The sequence below is a fragment of the Periplaneta americana genome, chromosome 15 (assembly GCF_040183065.1).
Source record: "Periplaneta americana isolate PAMFEO1 chromosome 15, P.americana_PAMFEO1_priV1, whole genome shotgun sequence".
In the NCBI taxonomy this organism is placed as follows: Eukaryota; Metazoa; Arthropoda; class Insecta; order Blattodea; family Blattidae; genus Periplaneta; species Periplaneta americana.
The window spans coordinates 179,995,145-180,016,692 of NC_091131.1; the positions used below are offsets into that span (position 1 = coordinate 179,995,145).

The 21,548-nt window shown below is 37.0% G+C and overlaps 1 protein-coding gene across 5 annotated transcripts in view; it reads left to right on the forward strand.

Annotated features, from left to right (window-relative positions):
* The window catches only part of LOC138715562 (uncharacterized), a 77,111-nt gene that overhangs the window by 20,465 nt on the left and 35,098 nt on the right, over positions 1–21,548 (forward strand). Inside the window, exons 4-5 of one of the 5 annotated variants that reach the window (XR_011336453.1) lie at positions 18,645–18,700; positions 18,831–18,977. The exons of the other annotated variants lie outside the window; for them this stretch is intronic. The gene's annotated coding sequence lies outside the window, so the exon portion shown is untranslated. The remainder of the gene's footprint in view (positions 1–18,644; positions 18,701–18,830; positions 18,978–21,548) is intronic. 5 annotated transcript variants of the gene reach the window in all.

A 21,548-nucleotide genomic window follows, 5' to 3' on the forward strand; every position in this document is an offset into this window, starting at 1 on the left:
AATTCATCATCTCCTTTTCTTCGCTTTAATGGTGGTTCCATTGTATTGGCTGAAGAATTTTCATTTTCCATATTACTCCATATGGACGGAAACCCACTACGTCTGAACTCGGATATAGTATTTTTTAACTTTGATACCTCTTGCAAGCAGTATGCTATGTCTAGACTTTTTGTCTGAAGAATATTGTAGAGCACATCTGTATGTGCGAACACTCTAGCATAGACTTCAAGAAGAAATATATTCTGAAACTGTGTGAAAAAATACAAATATCCTTGAGCCTGCACAATTACATCATCATCATCCCAGTTTTCTTCAGAGTCATTACAAATGATATTTTCAAAGAAAGCAGTCAGTTGTTCTCTGTATTCTTTTACTGTATTTACAAGCCGAGATGTAAAATTCCATCTAGTTGGTGCTATTTTTGGGAGTTTCTTTTTCATAAATTCCTTGAGTTTTCCTGATCTTTTAGGAGATGATGAGAAAAATGCAGCTAAACCCGACTGTGTTTTGAAAAAAATGCGGCATTCTGGGATGGATGAAATAGTTTGTTGCAAAACTAAATTGAGAACATGGCTGTAACAATGGACAAATAGTGCTTGAGGATACTTTTCTTGAACTTTCGTTTTTAAGCCATTAATATTTCCCGCCATAACTGAAGCACCATCGTATGTCTGTGCAATTAACTTATTGCCGACATTGTAGCTATTCTGCTATAACACCTTCCACATGCTGAAACAAAGCAGCAGCAGTTTTGTCCGAACTGACATTTGTGAATCCTATAAACCGTTCTTGAACATTGGCAGTACTGTCGACGTATCTTAAAACAGTGGACAATTGACTCTGATCACTTGTCATCAACAACAATGGCCACAAAAGGTGCTTCCTCTATTTCAGATTTTATGTTCTTTATCATAACCCCACTTACAGCAAATATTAAGTAATTCTGAATTGCGGGAGAAGTACCACGAAATACTGTTGAACTCTCAAGATGATTGGCCAGTAAATGGTCAAATTCACTTAAGGAACTTAAATATTCAATATAATTTCTTCTATTGTCTGATTCCACACTCTCATTATGATCCCGAAAAGCCAATTCTTGTTTTCCTAGGAAGTAGACTGCGTTAATAAGACGCAGTAAAGTCTCCCGATTTCTTTTCACAAGAGCATTGTGTGGTTGATGTGTAGAGCTTTTTGCTTATCTAGCTGTAAATCAATTCTTGTCTTCCCAAAGTTTGCAAAGTTCATGCTATTACAAATATGAGCTTTTGATTTGTCGTGTTTTAGGACTGCCGTTCGAAGGGAGTTCATATTAGAAAACTCCTCTTTTGACCACACATTAGTTTCGCGGCTAAATAACAAACATGGCCAGCAAAATAGTTTAGACAGTTTAGAGCTACCACACAACCAATTCCACTTACCATATGATGTTGAAGTGAAATGGCGTGTGTACTCACGCTGTTTTTCTTTTACGTTCATGGACAAATTTAACTCAGGAGTTGGTCTTTCCATTTTCACAATTTCAACTTTCTCGTTGTATGTACGACGGTTAAAAGGCACTTTTATTAAACCTTCTATTACACAGTCATTTTCAACACAAACCTCTCCAGAAACTTGTTCTGTCATATTTTTCACAATATCACTTAATTGGGAAATTAAAAACTTCATAATTCACAATTAATATAACTCTTAGACACTCGAACAAATCACAAATTTAAAATACTGAACTGCAAGAACACAATCACATTCATGAGCTAGCGTACTAAGCCTATTGTTGCTTCGCACCTTCGAAGAAACCGATCACGAGAGCGGCAACTCACCCGGCCTACACTGCACGATAGAAACAGGTAGCGGGGGACAGGCAGTTGTGCGACAGGACAGCGTGAGCGGAACGGTCACAGGCTACCCCTCGTAGCAGCGGTTTCTGCAGTGATGCCGCCTTGACAACTTGTTTCTTTTCGAGAGCAGAGAGTGCATATAAATCTAACAATTGCTTTAATTTTAATTACTGTGGTAAAACTAATAATACAAAATTATTACATTATGTTATATTATAAACTTTTTCTTTTGTAATTTCCTTGGGCTACCGCCGGTAGCCCCGGTAGTCCACAAAATACGCCCCTGACAGCAACAAATATATTATTCAAGCCTGCTTCACAGGGAGCTTCTACCTGAAAGACAGATTTGCATAATATATTCGTTACTTCAGATTTGTCTTCCTTAGTCATTTGTTTAACAATGTTAAAGGTTGAAGTTATTCCTCTTTTGATGCCACCTAGTAAGCCACTAGTTCTTTGTCTTGCTTTAGGTTGTAGAAATGTATTGTAGTTCTTGAAAACAAAGAACTGTAATTTTTGAGCTGTAACATTGGCTTCCATTATTGCAAACATATCAATGTCTTTATCTATTAGAATTTTATGTATTTCAGTTTTCTTGGTTTGATTAAGGCCTCCAGCATTCCACTGTAAGACCTTCAGCTGAGGTAGAATTATATTGTGTTTTGTCTTGTTATGTGATGCTAAAATAATCCCCATCCGGAGATCCAAATGAGGGGACTTTTTCACCTCCGGAATATTTTACTTCGGATTGTATTTGTCATTTGAGCATGTTGGATGGTCGTTTTTTTCTATGTTCATTAAACATAGTTCAGGGGGCACCACGAGAAGGCGACCATCATCACCCCCAGAACACCAATATAGCGCAACATATTGTTGTGGCGGAAGTCTAGCCTTGTTTCATACTGAGATTTAGTGAATTGATATCTCCTCTCTAGTCCCCCTCAAGCTTCCGAGTCAAGGTCGTAGCCATGCCTTTAGAGGTTTAGAGACTTCTGCCACAAATCTCACACCAAACTCTGCATCCTGGAATGACTGCCAACAAGGATGTGAGTGAAAACCAAGTGTTACGATACATCATTATTGCAAACTTATAGACCTATTGTTACTAGGTATAATAACTCAATAACTCCCGAAGAGGAAATCTCAAGCCTGGTTTGACAGAGTGTGCTATGAAGAAAGGCAGAAAGTCCTTAAACTCCTACACAGAGCAAGGAACTCATCAAATACAGAAATCTTGAAGCAATATAACGAAAAAAGAAGACATTACAAGAAACTACTGAGAGAAAAAAGGGCGAGCCATCTTGAAAAGGAAGCGCAACAACTGATCAAATTTGCAATGGACGGTCCTTTTACGGCCCTCAAGACAACAAGACCCTCCTTTCCAAACATGATACAAATGCAGATTTGGGTAGACCACTTTCGTGAGATTCTGAACCAGAGTAGAAGCGATGCAGCGCTGCCGGTACAAAGCAATCACCACCCAATATTCCCAAAAATAACGGAGCAAGAGATATTAGCTGCTATAATGGGAACAAAAACTAGAAAAGCAGCAGGGTCGGACGGCATTGCAAACGAGCACCTTAAACTGGCAGCACCGCACCTAATCCAGACATGGACTCAGCTATTCAACAAGTGCCTGGAATACGACACCATTCTGGAAAAGTGGAGACACTCCACCATCAAAGTTCTTTATAAAGGCAAAGGTGCTGCATCCTTGCCAGATGCTTACAGAGGCATAGCGCTGGAGAATCCAGTATTCAAAGTCTTCTCAAAAGTTCTGACAAAGAGGCTATACGACCTGACAGACAAAAGGATCCCAGGAAGGGGAGAGCCACCTTGCATGCCATAAACAACCTGTTGTCCGACATCCAAGTGGCACTCAGACATCCCAAAGGGAAACTATATACAATATTTATCGATTTCAAAAAAGCCTTCGATCTGCTCGACAGACAGATCATAATGAAGAAGCTCGAAACGATAATTGGAGACAACTACCTGACCCACATCATCAGGTGTATTATGACAGTCAACAGGGTGACCATAGACGACAACGTAACGACATCGACACCTATAGTTCAAACGAATGGAGTCCTCCAAGGTGATCCAATAAGCCCTCTGCTATTCAATATCACCACGGCAGATGTCGTCCAAGCACTAAAAATAGCAAACTGTAAAGTTACCATATACTTGTACTCAGATGATATGGTCCTATGCGTGACGAAACATAGAGATCTACAAGAAAGTTTCAACACCCTCATAGCATGGACAGAAGAAAACGCACTACGCATAAACAAAAGCAAGACTTTGCAGATGGTCTTCAGAAAAGGAGGAAGAGTGGCAACACATGAACTGGTGTATTACGGACAAGAACCACTGAAACAATCAAGCCACTACAAATACCTCGGAGTAAAATTCCAAACAACAGGCACGTGCTTCAGCAAACATATCGCGGAAAAATCAGTCGCAGCCATAAGAGCCATCAATGACATCAAACTCATAAATAGACTATCTCTGAACGCAGCAAAACAGCTATTCACCACAAAAAATTTTCGAATATTCGCCTACGGCCTGCAAATAGTATGGATATATCTGAAGAAGAAAGATCTAGAACAACTGGAGAAAGTAAAAGCCACGTTCCTAAAAAGAGTACTTGGGGTGTCAAAAATGGCCCCCTCTGGGTAGACTTGTATACTAACTGGCACGGGAACCATTTCTGATAGAAGAGCTGAGGCTATCGCACCATCTGCGATATTTTATTTAGATATTTCCATTCAGCCCGTATCTTTTTTCATCAGAAAACAATCATAAACCTATGCAGTAAATTCATATTGTGGTCCCGCCGCTGAACGTCTTACCTGCCCTGCTACGAGGAACTCTCTGTAGAATAGGAGGTGGGGACCACTGTTTTACGGGCTGAATGGAAATATCTAAATAAACTATCTTAAGCAATTTGAAAAAAAAAAAAAAAAACATTGTAGCCTATTTTCAACAAAGTTAGAAGTTAATAAGTTTATAATTACTTTCAGAAATATAATACACATTTCGTGTTAATTATTCGGGCAATGCATGGCAATTACTGCAAATGCTTCTGTTAAAGAAAATGTTGAACAAAACACATAAAAACCCTAGGAATAGTAATGCAGAAATTTAACTCCATTCAGGCCACTCAACATGGCATTAGCACTGATTTTTCGGGATTTGTTTAATTCTCTTTCCCCTCAGCAATTTCTCAACATTTGGAACTATTGTTTGTATAGTGCAAAATGTGACAGCACATTTTAAGTTGTGATCCGATACTTGGCTTCCATGACATGGCTTGTTTATCTTCATCATAGGAAAAAATTACTGTTCCCACAGATATGTGAATCCGAAAATGTATGTCTGTACAATCGGGGAAATCTAACACATGGAAAGTTCATATAAAAGTCAAACAACTTCTTTTGTTTTGATATTTGTCCTTCAATTCACTATCGTAAAGTAAATCAATAAGTTCCAATTACGAATAATAATCGAAAATCAAATCGAAAATTTTCCTAGTCTTTAAATCTCGAATCAAATTCCTGGCGCAGATTGCATGATGTGTGAATGTATTCTTCGAAATCCAAAGTCTTAAGAAACTAGTATGCCTATATCGTTGTTAATTTTGAAAAATGTGATGTAACTTATCCTTTCAGTTAAGCTAAGGTTCCATAATTAGAGATGGGTTCATATTAAACGCCTTCACTGTCATATAACTTTGTAATAATCTTGTTGTTACCTTGTAGAAAACACTTTAAAGCATTCAGGTAATTCCATTAAGAAGGCAAGTTCACAAATCCATTTTTTCATTTTTCACTTATGATACAGACTTTTCTTCTTCCTCCGTGAACGATGATGTTTCCTCCCTCAGTTCAAAGAACCTATCCAATAATTTGCCACGACTTAGTCACCGCACTTTACTATATTATGACAGATCGCTAAGAAATAATTTCATGGGATAAATTAACGCTTTTCACTTTGTCCCTTAGACTCCTTATTACACCCGTTTTACTTCCAACCATGGAATGAGCACCATTGCTTGCCAAGGATATAAGTTTATTCCAAGGGAGTCCAAAATAATTTCTACAGCCTCTACATGAAAATATCGGAACCAGTAGTAGTATCTTTTATGAGAACAATATATAAGAACTCTCCTTAACCTAAAGGTTTTCAATAGCGCCTCTTACAAAAATCACCAGTTGGGGATTATCGCTCACATAAGTATTTTCATCTACTGCCAAAGAATAACAAATGAAAGACTGACAAACAATTACTAATTGCACCTGAACGTCCTTGGCTAGACCTCGGATGGGATGCATCATAATGGAAGGACACAAACTGATAGATTCGAACTCCTACACTTGTTGTGAGAAAAATTCTTCAGTTATAATTAAACATTCTTCAAATTTTCAATCTTTAAAAGGTTTCTAATATTTTACTGTTACAAGTGAAATTTTATAACTGAGTCGCACAGCCGATTCACTAACATTGTGATCTTAAACAACTTCTAGCTCAGTTTCCTTGAATTGTTGAATTAATGCTGCACGCTCTTCTCTTTGTATCTGCCATATTCGTTCCTGTTAGTTGTATAATGCATCTGTAAGTTGTATTTCTTCAGTGTGGCCTACGTTTTGAAGTGTTTTCTGCTCCTTACATCTCTTGTTTGAATGGATGGCAAGAACCGCCTCTGTTCACTACAACACAACGTCACAAACTAGTCCTCTGCCTGGTACAGTAAGCACGCATCAGCCAAGCACTGCCCATGCCCGCTCATACGCGAGTTGATGATCACTGATCTAAAACTTTCAAGGTCTAAGCAGAATTAAAAAAAAAATGTTAAAAAGCAATTATTCACACATTTTTCGGTTCTTTGGTGAAAAATGCAACAGTGAGGTGCCAGAACTCTGACAGATTACTAATATTTTAAAGGCAAAGCCTGATATTATAGTTATTTTTGTCTTTAGAGTTCCCTTACTACAATGAAAACACAACATTACTTTGCACAGTCAATATCTGTTTGAATTATGCCTGAATCTATAATCTCGAAAGCTCTATAATTGGGATTTTTATGACTAGCACTTGTTGTAGATGGAACAGATTCTACCACAGGTGAAGTTCTTTGTTATAATATTTCCATATTTTCAGTTTAAACCCATTCTTCACTGTTTTTTAGGTTAAGTTTTCACCATTTCTTTATCAAAACCCTAGATTTATTACTCTGTTTAAAGGGTCTTTTGCCCTTGTTACGGAAATTTTTCAATCTTTTCATCAAATTTTACAATTATTTACCCTACTAACATAATATATTCTATTTTCACTGAACCAACATGTATTATAGGCCTACCGGTAGGCTGTATTCACTTATTTTCTTATATATAACTTACAGAGAGTTCTTATACAGAACAGTCCCAGGTAGTAATGTTTCAACGGCTTAATGACAGTAGTGCAGAACACCTGTCCTGAGGGAGCTAAGCGGTAAGGAGTGGAGTGGGACTTGTCAGTGTAGAGAAGTATGCACAGACTTGTCAGTACACCTGACCACTTGCCATCCTACAACAGATTTGTTGGAGGTTGGAGTGGGACTGGTCTGCATGGGAACTCTCTGTAGGCCTATACATTCCTTTATACTACTTACAAACGGTCAAATACACTAAAATAATATTATTCTATCTACAACACGTACTAACAGACGAAAGTTTTGTAAACATACCAGTGACAGATCACACACCATGGAACTAAAACCCCAATATGTTTTCCTCCATTGCTGGACAGCACAGGATTATCTTGTTATGTAGGATTGCCATATATTTTTGATTGAAATCCAGAATACATTCATTATCGACTTGTTATACTGCTGAAATTCTGTTCTAGGTTATATATTTTTTAATGCTCATACTGATTCTCCTAATATTACAAAAGTAACCTAAAATTATTTTAGGGGGAACTTCCAGCTTAACTGATACAAAAAACAGATATATTTTATTTTGTCCAAAATCTGGAGTACAGAATTTTCTCTTTTTGTCTGTGAAAGAATTTGATAAATTCCTAAATTAGTTTCCGAGCTATGGCCCAAAATATGCACCAAGAGAGTTCTAGTCAACACCACCTGTCTGTAAGTTTGTCGCTTGTTCTCTGAAAGTTAAAATTTTTTAAAATTTTCAAACCATTTCCCTCATAATGAAGAAACTATTAAAGATAATTGCATGAAATTTTACGTGGATGATATATATATCATGATCCAAAATGTAAATTAATATCTTATTACTAATAGAAGAAATAAAAAAAATATTTGAATGAAAATTTTCAGGAAAATTTAAAAAATTTAAAAATTACTAACTACAGTAACACTACAAATAATTGGATGATATTAATTCACACTGCTGCCACAACCTACTGGAACAGGATGGACACAAGAGTTTAAAAATACTTTTAAAATTGTGGGAGCTAAGGGGGAAATGATGTTTGGTTGTACAAAAAAAGATTCCAAAATTTCGAAATTTTAAGATATGGCAGAAACAATTTTTATTTCAAGTAGTGGTTTTTGTGAATGAAGATGTGAATAAAAACCTTGTAAATTTTCAGCTTATTTCATTAAGGGATACATCAATCAATCTTCTTAATGTATCCAGCTGTTTGCTGACAACAGTCTATTCAGTTGTTTTTCACGAGAAATGAGGGGTAGTTTGATCGGTGTTCATTACAGATGCATGTTGCTAGTAGCCAGAGTTGGGGTGTAGTCAATATATACTGCAGGGCTGTGTCTTCTGCAACTGGTACTGATGATTTTAATTTACTTCTTTTGTGGTTTATGGATGGACAGTATAGAAGAATGTGTTCCAGATCTTCATCATGATTATTACACCACAGACAAGTAGGATTATCAGAAATGTGAAATCGGTGTAGGTATAATTGAGTGACAATGTGACCTGTTCTGGCTCTTGTTAAAAATGTTTGAACATGTCTGGGCAAGTTTTTGTACATTTCCAGGTCATTTGGTTTCTTTTGTACAGACTGTAAAATTTTTCCTTTGTCAGAAGAGAGCCAATTGTTGATCCATAGGTTTGTAAAATGAGACTTTACTGAAGCAAAGAACCATATAATGAGACAAAGAGGCAAATATAATACCAATAGGATTGAAGTGTGCGTCAGTTCAATGCAGAAGCAAAATCCATTCTCTGTAATATAAAAAATGAGGCTAAAAAGAATAAATTCATTAAGGGATACATGAGAAAATTAAAAAACAAAAAACAAAAAGTTTACTGGTACAACTCTCGCAAAAGATTTGACAACCTCGCAACTGTTGAGATTTAAAACGCAGGTACTGGTTCCTGGTCAGGCATAAGTCCACTTGCAAAACATTTCTCTCTGTCAGTCGTTCGCTCGCCAATAGGTGCTTGTAGTGAATCTCTTTGTGTTCCTCTAGGGAAGTTTTATGTATAGATATTCAGTGATAGCATTTATAAGTGTGTGCATGTATTATTATGAATATTATTGATTATAATAATTTGAATTACTAATGTAATCATAATTAATTTTTACCTGAAGGGAATATTGATAATGTGACATAATTAGGAATATTAAATCCAGACGTTTGAGATGAGCAGGCTATGTAGCACGTATGAGCGAACCCAGAAATGCATATAGAGTGTTATTTCGGAGGCTGGAGAGAGAAAGATCTTTGGGGAGACCGAGACATAGATGGGACGATAATATAAAAAATGGATTTGAGGGAGGTGGGATATGATGGTAGAGACTGGATTAATCTTGTTCAGGATAGGGATCGATGGCGGGCTTATGTGAGGGCAGCAATGAACCTCCGGGTTCCTTAAAAGCCATTTGTAAGTAAGTTGTTGTTTTCTCATGCCAGGTGTTTGACAATAAAGTCATTTAACCTCTTGCACTCCAATATTTTTCAAAGATATTGTCATGGTCAGCCACTGAAGCACAGATTTTGAGGTGTTCAGAATCCATTTCTTGATTTGAATTGCACAATGAGCAGTTAGGGGATTGATATAGTGCAATTCTATGCAGGTGCTTGGCCAAACAGTCATGGCCTGTTGCCAATCTAAATGCAATTACAGACGATTTGCGCGGTAAATTGGGAATTAACTGTGGATTATGATGCTGAGAGTTCCATTTTTTCCCTTGAGATTGTGTTATCAAATTTTGTTTGTTGAAGTCTAATTTTTGTGAAACTAAAAAGTAAGTGATGACAGAAATCTGACAACTCAAGAAATTTTTTTTAAATATGAACAACTGCAGTCTGTTCTTTTTTGTTCATGGCTTTTTTAACACTCTGACTGAAATAAACAACTTGTTCGTTAGGTGAGTGCAGTGGTGATATTCGGCCAGCTTGCACCAGTATTGACGAACCGGTTGTTAAAATATTTCTAGGTAATATTTGGAATTACCATGGGCATATACTGTATAAGTTTAACATACACGAGAGAACTGATTGTTAAACTTTTTGAATATCACCACTGGGTGAGTGGTATTGTATAAACCCAGATAGCTATTTTGAAAACAAGTTGTTGGATTCAAGGAACGAATTGAGATGTGCAGCAATCATTCTTTCCATATTTTCCATATCTGGCTTGTCAGAGAAATAGGTCTGTAGTTATTAATATTAGATGAAGTTTTACCTTTCTTCAAAATGGGTATAATACTGGTAATGGTTTTCTTTTTCAGTTAGCAGATCCTGGTACTGTAAAACGTTCAGTATGGTTTTTAAGACTTGTCTCCAAAGTTCTTGATAAATTCTGAATGAATTAAATCTGGACCAGAGACTTCATTGCATTTAAGAGTCCCAATAGCTGCATCTAGTTCATGGATTGTGAAACTAGCAACAAACACTTCTCTTGTGTTCATGCAAACACACTTCTTCTGTTCACCTTCATATTTTTTTCATGCTTTTTTCTAACTTTTTGTGAGTTGTTGTGATTCTATGTATTATTGCATATGTACTTAGAAAGGCATTTTCAATAACCTGGGGGTCTGTTAGTTGTGTATTTTTGTAAATTATAAGTGAGTTACTTGGTGGATTACTGTTTGTGATATTAGATATAAATTCGGGTAAGCTTTTATACCATCTTTTCTATAGACCATTTTAGAGATGAAATTGTTAAAACTTTGCCTTTTGGCTGAGAGTACTTCTTTCTTAAATGTGGCCACTTTACAAGCTTCCAGTCTATAAAATTGTCTCTATTACTGTTCTCTTCTGCTTGTTTTCTGGCTGAATCACGAGCTACTTTTAATGTCATTGATTCTGGTTCATGTTAACACTTTGTTTAACAAATTTATAATTGTTTAAATACACGTTAAAAGTGTTAAAATTTTTTAAAAAGATTATGTACCTTAGACAGACAGCCCGTTTTGATGCCGGTTCTGCATCATCTTCAGTATCCTACGAACTACTGATGTTCCTGTTGATCTTGCATACTGCCATTTGCATTCGTCAGTTGTAGGGGTGGGGGTGAGTTGCTCCTATGGTGGGGGTGTTTGTTTGTGTGCTATGTATCATGATGTCGAATAATGTGTGGGTATTGAACTGTAATTGTGTATTAAGTATACGAGGCCTGTCTAAAAAGTATCCGACCTTTAGCCAGAAAAAATATTTCAAACACCTGACGGGGTTGGGACCCTAATCCCCTTCAAAGTAGGCCCCTTGTGCTTGCACACACTTAGCCCATCGATCCTTCCACTGCCGGAAACACCTCTGGAAGTCTTCTTTTGGAATGGTGTTCAGCTCCGTCGTCGCGTTCCGCATTATCTCTTCTCTACTCTCAAAACGGAATCCTTTCAATGGTGTCTTCAATTTTGGAAACAACCAGAAGTCGCAAGGAGCCAGGTCTGGAGAGTAGGGAGGTTGGCGAACGGTTGTAATTCCATGTTTGGCCAAGAAAGTGTGGATCAATTGGGATGAATGTGCGGGGGCGTTGTCGTGATGCAAGTGCCAGTTGTTCGCCGTCCACATGTCTGGTCTTTTGCACCGAACTGCATCACGGAGTCGCCGGAGAACATCGTGATAGTACTCCTTTGTCACCGTTTGTCCTTCCGGTGCGTATTCGTGATGCACAATTCCACGGACATCAAAGAAAACAGTCAGCATCACCTTGATTTTGCTTCGCACCTGCTGCGCTTTCTTCGGCCTTGGAGACTCGGGATGCTTCCATTGCGACGACTGTCTTTTTGTTTCTGGGTCGTACCCGTACACCCATGACTCATCTCCAGTTATCACGATGTTCAGAAACCCAGGATCAGTGTTGGCGGTGTCCAGAAGGTCCTGTGCAACGTCACGACGGAGGTCTTTTTGTTCCGGGGACAACAACTTGGGCACGAATTTCGCAGCCACTCGGTTCATGTTCAAATCATCACGCAAAATTGCATGTGCAGAATCTTTACTCACTCCAATCTCTTCGGCAATCTCCCGCACGGTCAAACGACGATCTGCCATCACCAAATTTCGCACCCTCTCAACAACGGCTCCACTCCGAACAGTTTGGGGCCTGCCACAATGCTGCTCACTCTCCGCTGATGTGCGGCCATCTTTGAGTCGGTTGAACCACTCCATAATTTGTGTTACACCCATCACATCTTCCCCAAACACCTGCTGAATCTTACGAATTGTTTGACTTTGAGAATCACCAAGCTTTAGACAACATTTGATGCAGTATCTTTGCTCAATTCGTTCAGTCATCTATGTATGGACCTATCAAATTATATATGTGGTAAATCAAATACTGAATAATTATGAATTAGCAATAATAACTGTATATCGAAGTTTTTCATACTATTCTATTTATAACTTCATGTTCCTGTTTTGGTACGTTCCACTGACTGTTCCATTAAACGTTTGTCATAAACGCAGAAAATAAAGCCTTATTTTTACTGTGTGAGCAAAACATATGTGTATCTTATTTGCCGCCTTCCATACAAGATAAGACATGTTGGTGAGGTGACCTTGTACTGTGCTTCTATTTATTACGAGCGTATCACGACCGATCTTACCTCACTCAAGGGTGCGACACTCGACCAAGTTCAAGCAAGCGATTTAACTCCAATGCAGCATTCTGATAGCTATACTGTAAATATCTATTAATTTGAGAAAAATTCGTTCCAGCACCTGGAATCGATTCATTGATTATTCAATGAGGATGGCGAGACCTCATATAAGAATATATATGTACCGGTAGGCTATATGAGCCTCAAAAGCCTCTTAAGAGCTTAGTCACTGACAGATATTCCCCTCAGAATTTGTCATTTGAGCTCAGCACGTGGAACGGCCAGGCGCTACATGCCCAGCAGAGTAGGCGAACTGTCTGGCCTTATCTAGGCTATCTGCCCTGATCATGGAACCTGTATGTAGTTTCGAAACGTTAGAAATGTTAGCTCCAGGACATAGTGCAATATCCAAATCACATTCACTGTGAAAACCTAAAAAACACATATAATTTAGGGTTATATAGAAGGTCTAACTCCAAACTTGTTAGCAGAATTTTTGTAATGTGACATTGTTTATGCATTGCCAAGTAGAGACAAATGATACTTTGGAGAAATTGCATTAATGCAATCTAAAGCATAAATGAATTCAGAACTGTGTTTTGTACATGTCGAAATGGAAATTAAATAAAACTTGGTTTAATGTAACATAGTAGCAGCAGCAGTATCTATTGCCCAGACACTTGGAAGTTCTCCATTCACCTTCTAACTTTGCAGTATAATTTAGAGTCCGAATCCAAAAAATCTGATGCCAAAGCTGGACATTTTCGTAAATGTTCTTGATTCATCAAAGAGTCTTCTAGATTACACAGGATGCATTTTGGTGAACAAAAAATTTCAATTTTAAACAGGGTGCTGCAAACAGTCATGACCAGTTAGCATCCGAAATTTTGCTACTGAATCATGTCGAAAAGAATCAGATACCTTATATATTCTTTTTCAGTAAGTAATACTGACCAAGATTTATTATTACTGTTTTCTTAAAATTTCTTCAGAATTTTGATTTGAAATTTAATTTTAATGTAACATAACATGACTTAAAATACAGATTAGCCCAAAAAAAGTATACACTGTTTGTTTATAAATAACTTAAGAACAAATTCAGATAAAATTCTCATTTTCGGGGAAATTGTAGCTTAATGGATAGGTCGAAGAGGTGCTGTCGAGTATGCAGCACAGTCCCCAGACCTAACACCAATTTCTACATATGGGGGACCCTAAAGGATGTTGTTTATTGGGAAACGCCAGCTACACTGGATGTGCTACGAGAACAAATCAAAATTTAACGTCATGTGCAGCTATGACACTGGACACATTACAGAACTTAGTTCGTGGAGCAGTTCGGCGGCATCAATAGTGTTTGGATGCTGATGGTGGTCACTTCGAACACCTACATTAAGCTACAATTTCATGAAAAACGAGAATGTTTTCTCAATTTGTTTCACTGTTTTAGGACCCCATCTTCTTTCATTCAGAGCAGAGCAGAACAGATCTAATACTTTTCTTCTTAGGCATAATTGACAACTTATCCAACTAAATATAACAACTATAAATAAACAGAACACTACAACTATACTTATTTCACTATTTTTAGGTCTATGTAAATGTTTCTGTGTAAATGAGACACTCAGCAAACGAATATAAACCCACAACACAAAACTAAACACTCAACTAACGATTATAAATGCACAAAACACACCAAACAAGGCTGCAGGCCGAGTTGATAACCAGTCTACTATTGTAATATGAAGTTACGACATGTGTACCGTACAAAGTTTCATCTGCTTTGATAAAAAAAATAATGTAAAATTGAATATTGTCTAAATGTAAAATTTTTATTGCCAGCTATATACATTTGCTTTGTAGGTGATCGATTCATATAGAGGGCCTTGTACGAGAAACATTTGAAGCTATATACATTTGCTTTGTAGGTGATCGATTCATATAGAGGGCCATGTACAAGAAACATTTGAAGAATGTTATTATTGTCGGTACTGTCACCATGACTATTTATAAATATAAGTGTCAATGGTATTGCATTAACAGCTGTACTGATTTATTAATTCCAACAAAATCGTGACAGAGGTATGAAGAGGAATATAAGAAGTTTGAAGAGTGGTGTAAAAAAAAAAGTAGAGAATATTTCTGAAAAGTTTATGCTGGAATATTTTTCAATGAAAAGTGAAAAGAAGAAATCAAGTTCTCTGTGGATTCATTATTCTATGCTGCGGTGTACGGTATCACTGAAGAAAAACGTGGACATCAATCAGTAAGTAGACACAATAATTGTTAGCTTTTTAAAGCAAAAAAGTGAATTGTGAAAATGTTACCATTAATGTGTATAACAAATAAAAAGCTTACAAGGACAAGGATCCTGCTGATCCAAAGTTGCACTTGGGCATGGGTTAGATTCCAGCTTGTGCTCATTACTGGTAGTTTTTTCCGAGGTTTTCTCCAACCATAAGACGAATGCGAATGTCAGGTAATCTATGGTGAACTCTCGGCCTCATCTTGCCAAATACCATCACGCTATTACCAATACAATCAATGCCAAATATCCTAGTAGTTAATACAGGGTCGTTAAATAACCAACTAAACAAATTGCAGAGAGCAATCTGAGTAGTATAATGAAGCTTTAATGGTTGAAGTGTTGATGAAAATTTTTAATGATGGTGGTGGTAGCAGTATGTGTAAGAAAAGTAAATAGTTGGTGTACTATGGTTGATGTTTAAGAAAGTACGAAGTTAATACAATGCTAATAGTACCTCCCTCATGCCAATAATTCTGCTACAAAAAAGAATAATACAATTATGCCTTAATAAACTCTTGATTTCCCTTCAGAACTGTTGTATTCAGGATTTAAAATATTTGACTTCCATTAAATTTATAACAATGTATTATTGAATTTCGTACATAAAAACCGAAATATATTTAATTTATATTCACATAAATCAGTGATTTCAATTGATGCCCACAGGAGCAAGCGCGCGCTTTAGAGCTCAGGAGACCCTGAGCACTTTACAGCTGAAAGGAAAGAGACAGAAGAAAGAGGTCGCATATGCCACTTGGTCGAGCTATGTTCAGGGATGGCCAGCACTGATTCAATAGATAAAGGGAAGAGAACTTATTATAACTGTATCCATGTTAATTTTTAGATTTGTCTGGAAGTAGGGCCTATAAGTGCATTATAAGAATGTAAGTTTTAATTTCAATGTTCACTTTTCACAAGTTTGATTGTTCAAAAGAAATATTTTCTCAACTTTCTTTATAGAAAACTGAAATTTTCAGATATAGGCCTATTTATTTAGTAGCCTTACAGAATGTTTTCGTTAATTTAATATACCGTAAATGCATATTACTGAAGATAGTGTATTGAAAGTTTTGAAAATATTCGCATGGAAATGAATTATTAACAGAGCAACTACTGTTACATCATAAGCAAAAGATGCGTCCCCATGTATTGTAAAAATGTCAGCTCTATAGCTTCAGCACATTTCGAGAAAATAATTTAATATTCTGATGATAGGAAGTTGCTCACCAATAGCACCTTAAAAGCATAATGCGATAAGAGTTTTGTTACGGAATATTAGTTACACTTAATCAATTACACTTGTCATGTCATACCCAATCTCTTTTTTTGGGATATCACTTTCTTTATGAATGATGTGTTTCATCCATTTAGTACAGGATAGTTGTACTACTATGGAATTTATGAGAATATTCCTTCTTATCTCTTTATTATGTTATTAACATTTAAAACACAACTGCAATATTAAGAAATTGGTATTAGTACTTTTGTTTTACAGACAATGTAGATAATATCAAACAGAAAGAAGCCATATAAAAATAACGACATAAAATGTCACGTTCTGTTTGAAGTTTGTGCACCACTGTTTTCTTAATCCTACAGGCTGCTTACTTATGTACACAATCCTTCCTCTTTCCATACTTAGCGCTTGATGCCTGTGCATGACGTCAAGGTCAGAAAAATGCGCTTGCTTTGACATCACTGACAAATATAAAACCAAAAGATCAGAAAACATATATTATGCTTAACAGAACCTAAATGTATCACAGCTGTAGCATATAATCACAGTAGCAACTTCGGTCCAAGGCTTTATAACATACCTTAATAGCTAAATTCCCAAATATACAATTTACTAATGCTCCTTATTTAAAAAATTAAATTAAAAATTGCTGTGTAGAGAGAAAATTTAAAGTTAAATTATTGTGATATGTTTTTTCTTGTTCTTTTTTATTTTTTTTATTTTTTACTCTGTTATAGTATTTCATAAAATATCTTAACGTTATGTGGAATGCCCTCTGAGCACGAGTATGTAACTTACTCTTTCTGGGGATGCTAGAATGTTTTTATATAAAAAGCAATATGTATCTTTGGTGTGTGGATAAGCTTTAGGGCTTCTACCGCGTTGTCTTGGTGTTATTGGCTGACGTTTCGACTGCTGTGTTGTGGTCATCTTCAGAGCAGAGCATCCAACAACTGCTCTGAAGATGACCACAACACAGCAGTCGAAACGTCAGCCAATAACACCAAGACAACGCGGTAGAAGCCCTGAAGCTTATCCACACACCATGTACACCAGCCGTGGAAGCCTACGCAAACAATATGTATCTTTGTTCTACGAGGGCTATTCATAAAGTAACCGTTTATTTCTTACAAACCTGTGAATGACGTTACAGAATTGGGTTACAATACGTTTGAAATTGTACACTCTAATTTATTTTTCCACACAGTTCCCAGTCACATTGAGACACTTGTCATAGCGTTTGACGAGCTTTGAAATTCTGCAATCGTAGAATTCGGCCAACTTACGACGCTGGTTTTCAACTCTTCGTCATCGTCAAAGCACTTCGAGCCAAGCCACGTCTTCATATGCATGAAGAGATGGTAATCGCTAGGCACCAAATCTGGGCTATAGGGAGGATGATCCAATACTTCCCAGTTGAACTCTTGCAGTTTGGTCGCATTACGACGCACTGTATGCAGCCGGGCGTTGCCATGCAGGAAAATCACCCCAGAGCTCAACATGCCACGACGTTTGTTTTGAATGGCCCTTTTCAAGTTTGTTAGTGTGTTACAGTAACACTCAGCGTTAATTGTGGCATTCCTCTCCAAGAACTCCACTAGCAAAATTCCTTTTCTGTCCCAGAACACAGTTGCCATAGGTTTCCTCGTGGAAAGTGTTTGACGACACTTTGTGGGTTTTTTCGGGGAGTGAGTATGGTCCCACTGCATTGATTGAAGCTTTGTTTCTGCATTCACATACGCACCCAAGTCTCATCTCCTGTCACAATCTGATCGAGAAAAGCATCGCCTTCTCTTTTGTAACGCTCAAGAAAGGACAGTGCTGCTCCCATTCGCTGAGCCTTTTGTTCCTCAGAAAGAAGTTTAGGCACTTATCTGGCAGAAAGTTTCCAGTAGCCCAAATCTTTGGTAATCATTTTGTACAGAAGAGTACGACTAAACTGTGGAAAATCCCCACTCAGCTCTGACATGGGAAATCTGCGGTTTGCTCTAACCTTTTCGTCAACCAAACGAATCAGATCTGCATTCACGATACTCGGTCGACCACTTCTCTCTTCATCATGGACATTGGTTTGCCCATTTTTGAACATACAGCACCATCCAATTTTTAACAGTCTCCCGACTTCCGCATTTCTCTTCTCTTTGAGCCTTTTTGTACCTTATTTTTACATAATGTAAAAATTAATTGAAACATTTAATTTTCACATAGTTGAAGGTGATTTATATGATGGATTCTGTTGTTCCAGAGATGGACTGAAATGTGCAGCTAAGCTTATACAAAGAGTGTTTTCTTTTATGAACAGTAAGTGAACATATATATACATACATTCATATATGAGGTCTCGCCAACCGCATTAAATAATCGAGACTACTATTTTTTGTTAGTAGTCAACATGTAGATACCTATTAATTTTGAGAAAAATTCGTTCTAGCACCGGGAATCGAACCCAGGACCTCTCAACTCTGCGTGCTGAGCGCTCTTTCCAACTGAGCTATGCCGGGACACAATCCACGGTGCCAGCCAAACTCTCCTCATTATATCATCAATGGCCTGCTACCTGCATTTTAGACATACACTGGTAAGTCATATATGCAGGAGCACATATTTAAATGACTTTATGGCCAATTTTAACAAGCTTGTTAACATTGATATACCTATACTCACATATGAAGTCTCGCAATCCTCAGATGTCCGAAAAAGGAGCGCGACACTTTAATCAAATCAGAACTGCAAATCACAGTCAACTTCAATTACTCATGTAGGAAATTTTTACAATTTGTTTGAAACTATTACGCTAGGTAAAATATCTCAAAATACTTTAATTTAAGCCTAACTGCCAAAATGTAGAATAAAATTGTTTTTAGTGCCGCTAACTGAATTGAATAATTTTTCAATTTTTTAGGTGAAATATTGTAGACCACTTAGTCTCCCATATTTTCTTCAAAAACAGTTGGCAACCATAGCACCAATACTATTTCTACCCAAGTCTTCAACAGAAATCAGAGTGAAAATTCCATGTGCTTGTGTAATGCTCATACATGTTTTCCATCTATTAGGAATATTCACAATTTGTCGCATCTTCAAATAATTCTTTCGACATTCTGTAATATTCTGTGAATTTATCTGGATGCTGTGCTAACTCTACCAATAAAACATTACAAGCACCACGATTTTCAACCAATGAATCCAAAACCTACACCTTTATCTTCACATTCTTATTATTGCCTATAGCAGGAGATCTTCATCATCTGATGACTCCATACTGAACGACTCATTACATCAAATAACATGGCGTTATGTGTCACGCTCCATGTGCCATGCATCATGTTTCTTGCATCACCCGATGTGTAACTTGCCTAATCGATTTTATTCAAGTTGCGCACCCAAATTATAAAGTACAGCCCACATAGGAATGCAGCAGGTTTACAGCATGAGCTTCATCTGGTTGTAGTGTAATGTTTACTTTTCAGAATGTTACATATTTTCAAATACGAATGTTGTACTTATATTGTACAGGTGATATATTGTTGTTGGTCCAGTGTCTAGGCACTTGACAATAAGTCAATCGCTGTCTTGCACTCCAATATTTTTCTATGATGTTATCTTGTTCTAGCAATGCTTTGCATCCCTGGACATGTTTCACGTTCATTTCTTCATTTGCATCACACAATACACGGGCTGATGTATAAGAAATTCCTATCCTGTGCAGGTGGCTTGTCAAACAATCGTGACATGACTTGTTATCAACCTGATTTATGAGGCCCTTGAGGGATTATCTTGGGGTTAACCATTCAAAATTTCCTGGTAGTATCATTTGCTCCATCCAAATTTTATTGTTTTGGGCAGATCTGAATTTACTTCTGATTAGTTGTTTTACAGAATAATTGTTATTGAATTGTTGTAAAATTTCAGTTTTCTCTTTAGCCAAAAGTCTACTGTTTCATTTCTTTCATGTCACAATGGGAAGGAAACAACTATTTTTTTTCTGTAGTTTAGTTAGATAACGCATCTTTTTTAAATCTTGTAGGCTATTTTAGCCTTTTTCGTGATCTGTTGTAAGATTATAGTCTGTATGGCTGCCCTTCAATCTGATAATTAGAATTTATTTACTCTTTCTTACTTACTTACTGGCTTTTAAGGAACCTGGAGGTTCATTGCCACCCTCACATAAGCCCGCCATTGGTCCCTATCCTGAGCAAGATTAATCCAGTCTCTATCATCATATCCCACCTCCCTCAAATCCATTTTAATATTATCTTCCCATATACGTCTCGGCCTACCCAAAGGTCTTTTTCCCTCCGGTCTCCCAACTAACACTCTATATGCATTTCTGATTCGCCCATATGTGATACATGCCCTGCCCATCTCAAACGTCTGGATTTAATGTTGCTGATTATGTCAGGTGAAGAATACAATGCGTGCAGCTCTGCGTTGTGTAACTTTCTCCATTCTCCTGTAACTTCATCCCTCTTCACCCCAAATATTTTCCTAAGAACCTTATTCTCAAACACCCTTAATCTATGTTCCTCTCTCAAAATGAGAGTCCAAGTTTCACAGCCATACAGAACAACCGGTAATATAACTCTTCATAAATTCTAACTTTCAGATTTTTTGACAGCATACTATATGACAAAAGCTTCTCAACCGAATATATTAACAGGCATTTCCCATATTTATTCTGCGTTTAATTTCCTCCCCAGTGTCATTTATATTTGTTACTGTATTTATTTAATCTATATAAGAGATTTTGCAAACATATATGTAAATAGACAGAAATCCATATAGAGTGTTAGTTGTGAGACCAGAGGGAAAAAACCTTTGGTGAGGCCGAGACATAGATGGGGGGATAACATTAAAATGGATTTGAAGGAGGTGAGATATGATGGTAGAGACTGGATTAATCTTGCTCAGGATAGAGATTGATGGCATGCTTATGTGAGGGCGGCAATGAACCTCCAGGTTCTCTAAAAGCCATTTGTAAGTAATATGTAAAAAGCAGTAACTTAAAAATTTGTTGTATATTCTCTGACAGAATAGTAAAATGAAAAGGTAGGACATATTCATCCCAGTTTCTGCACCTTTGAATATGATATAAGAGATTCATCCGTATAAATTTGTCAACACTCCATACGTGTGTATCTTGTCTCAA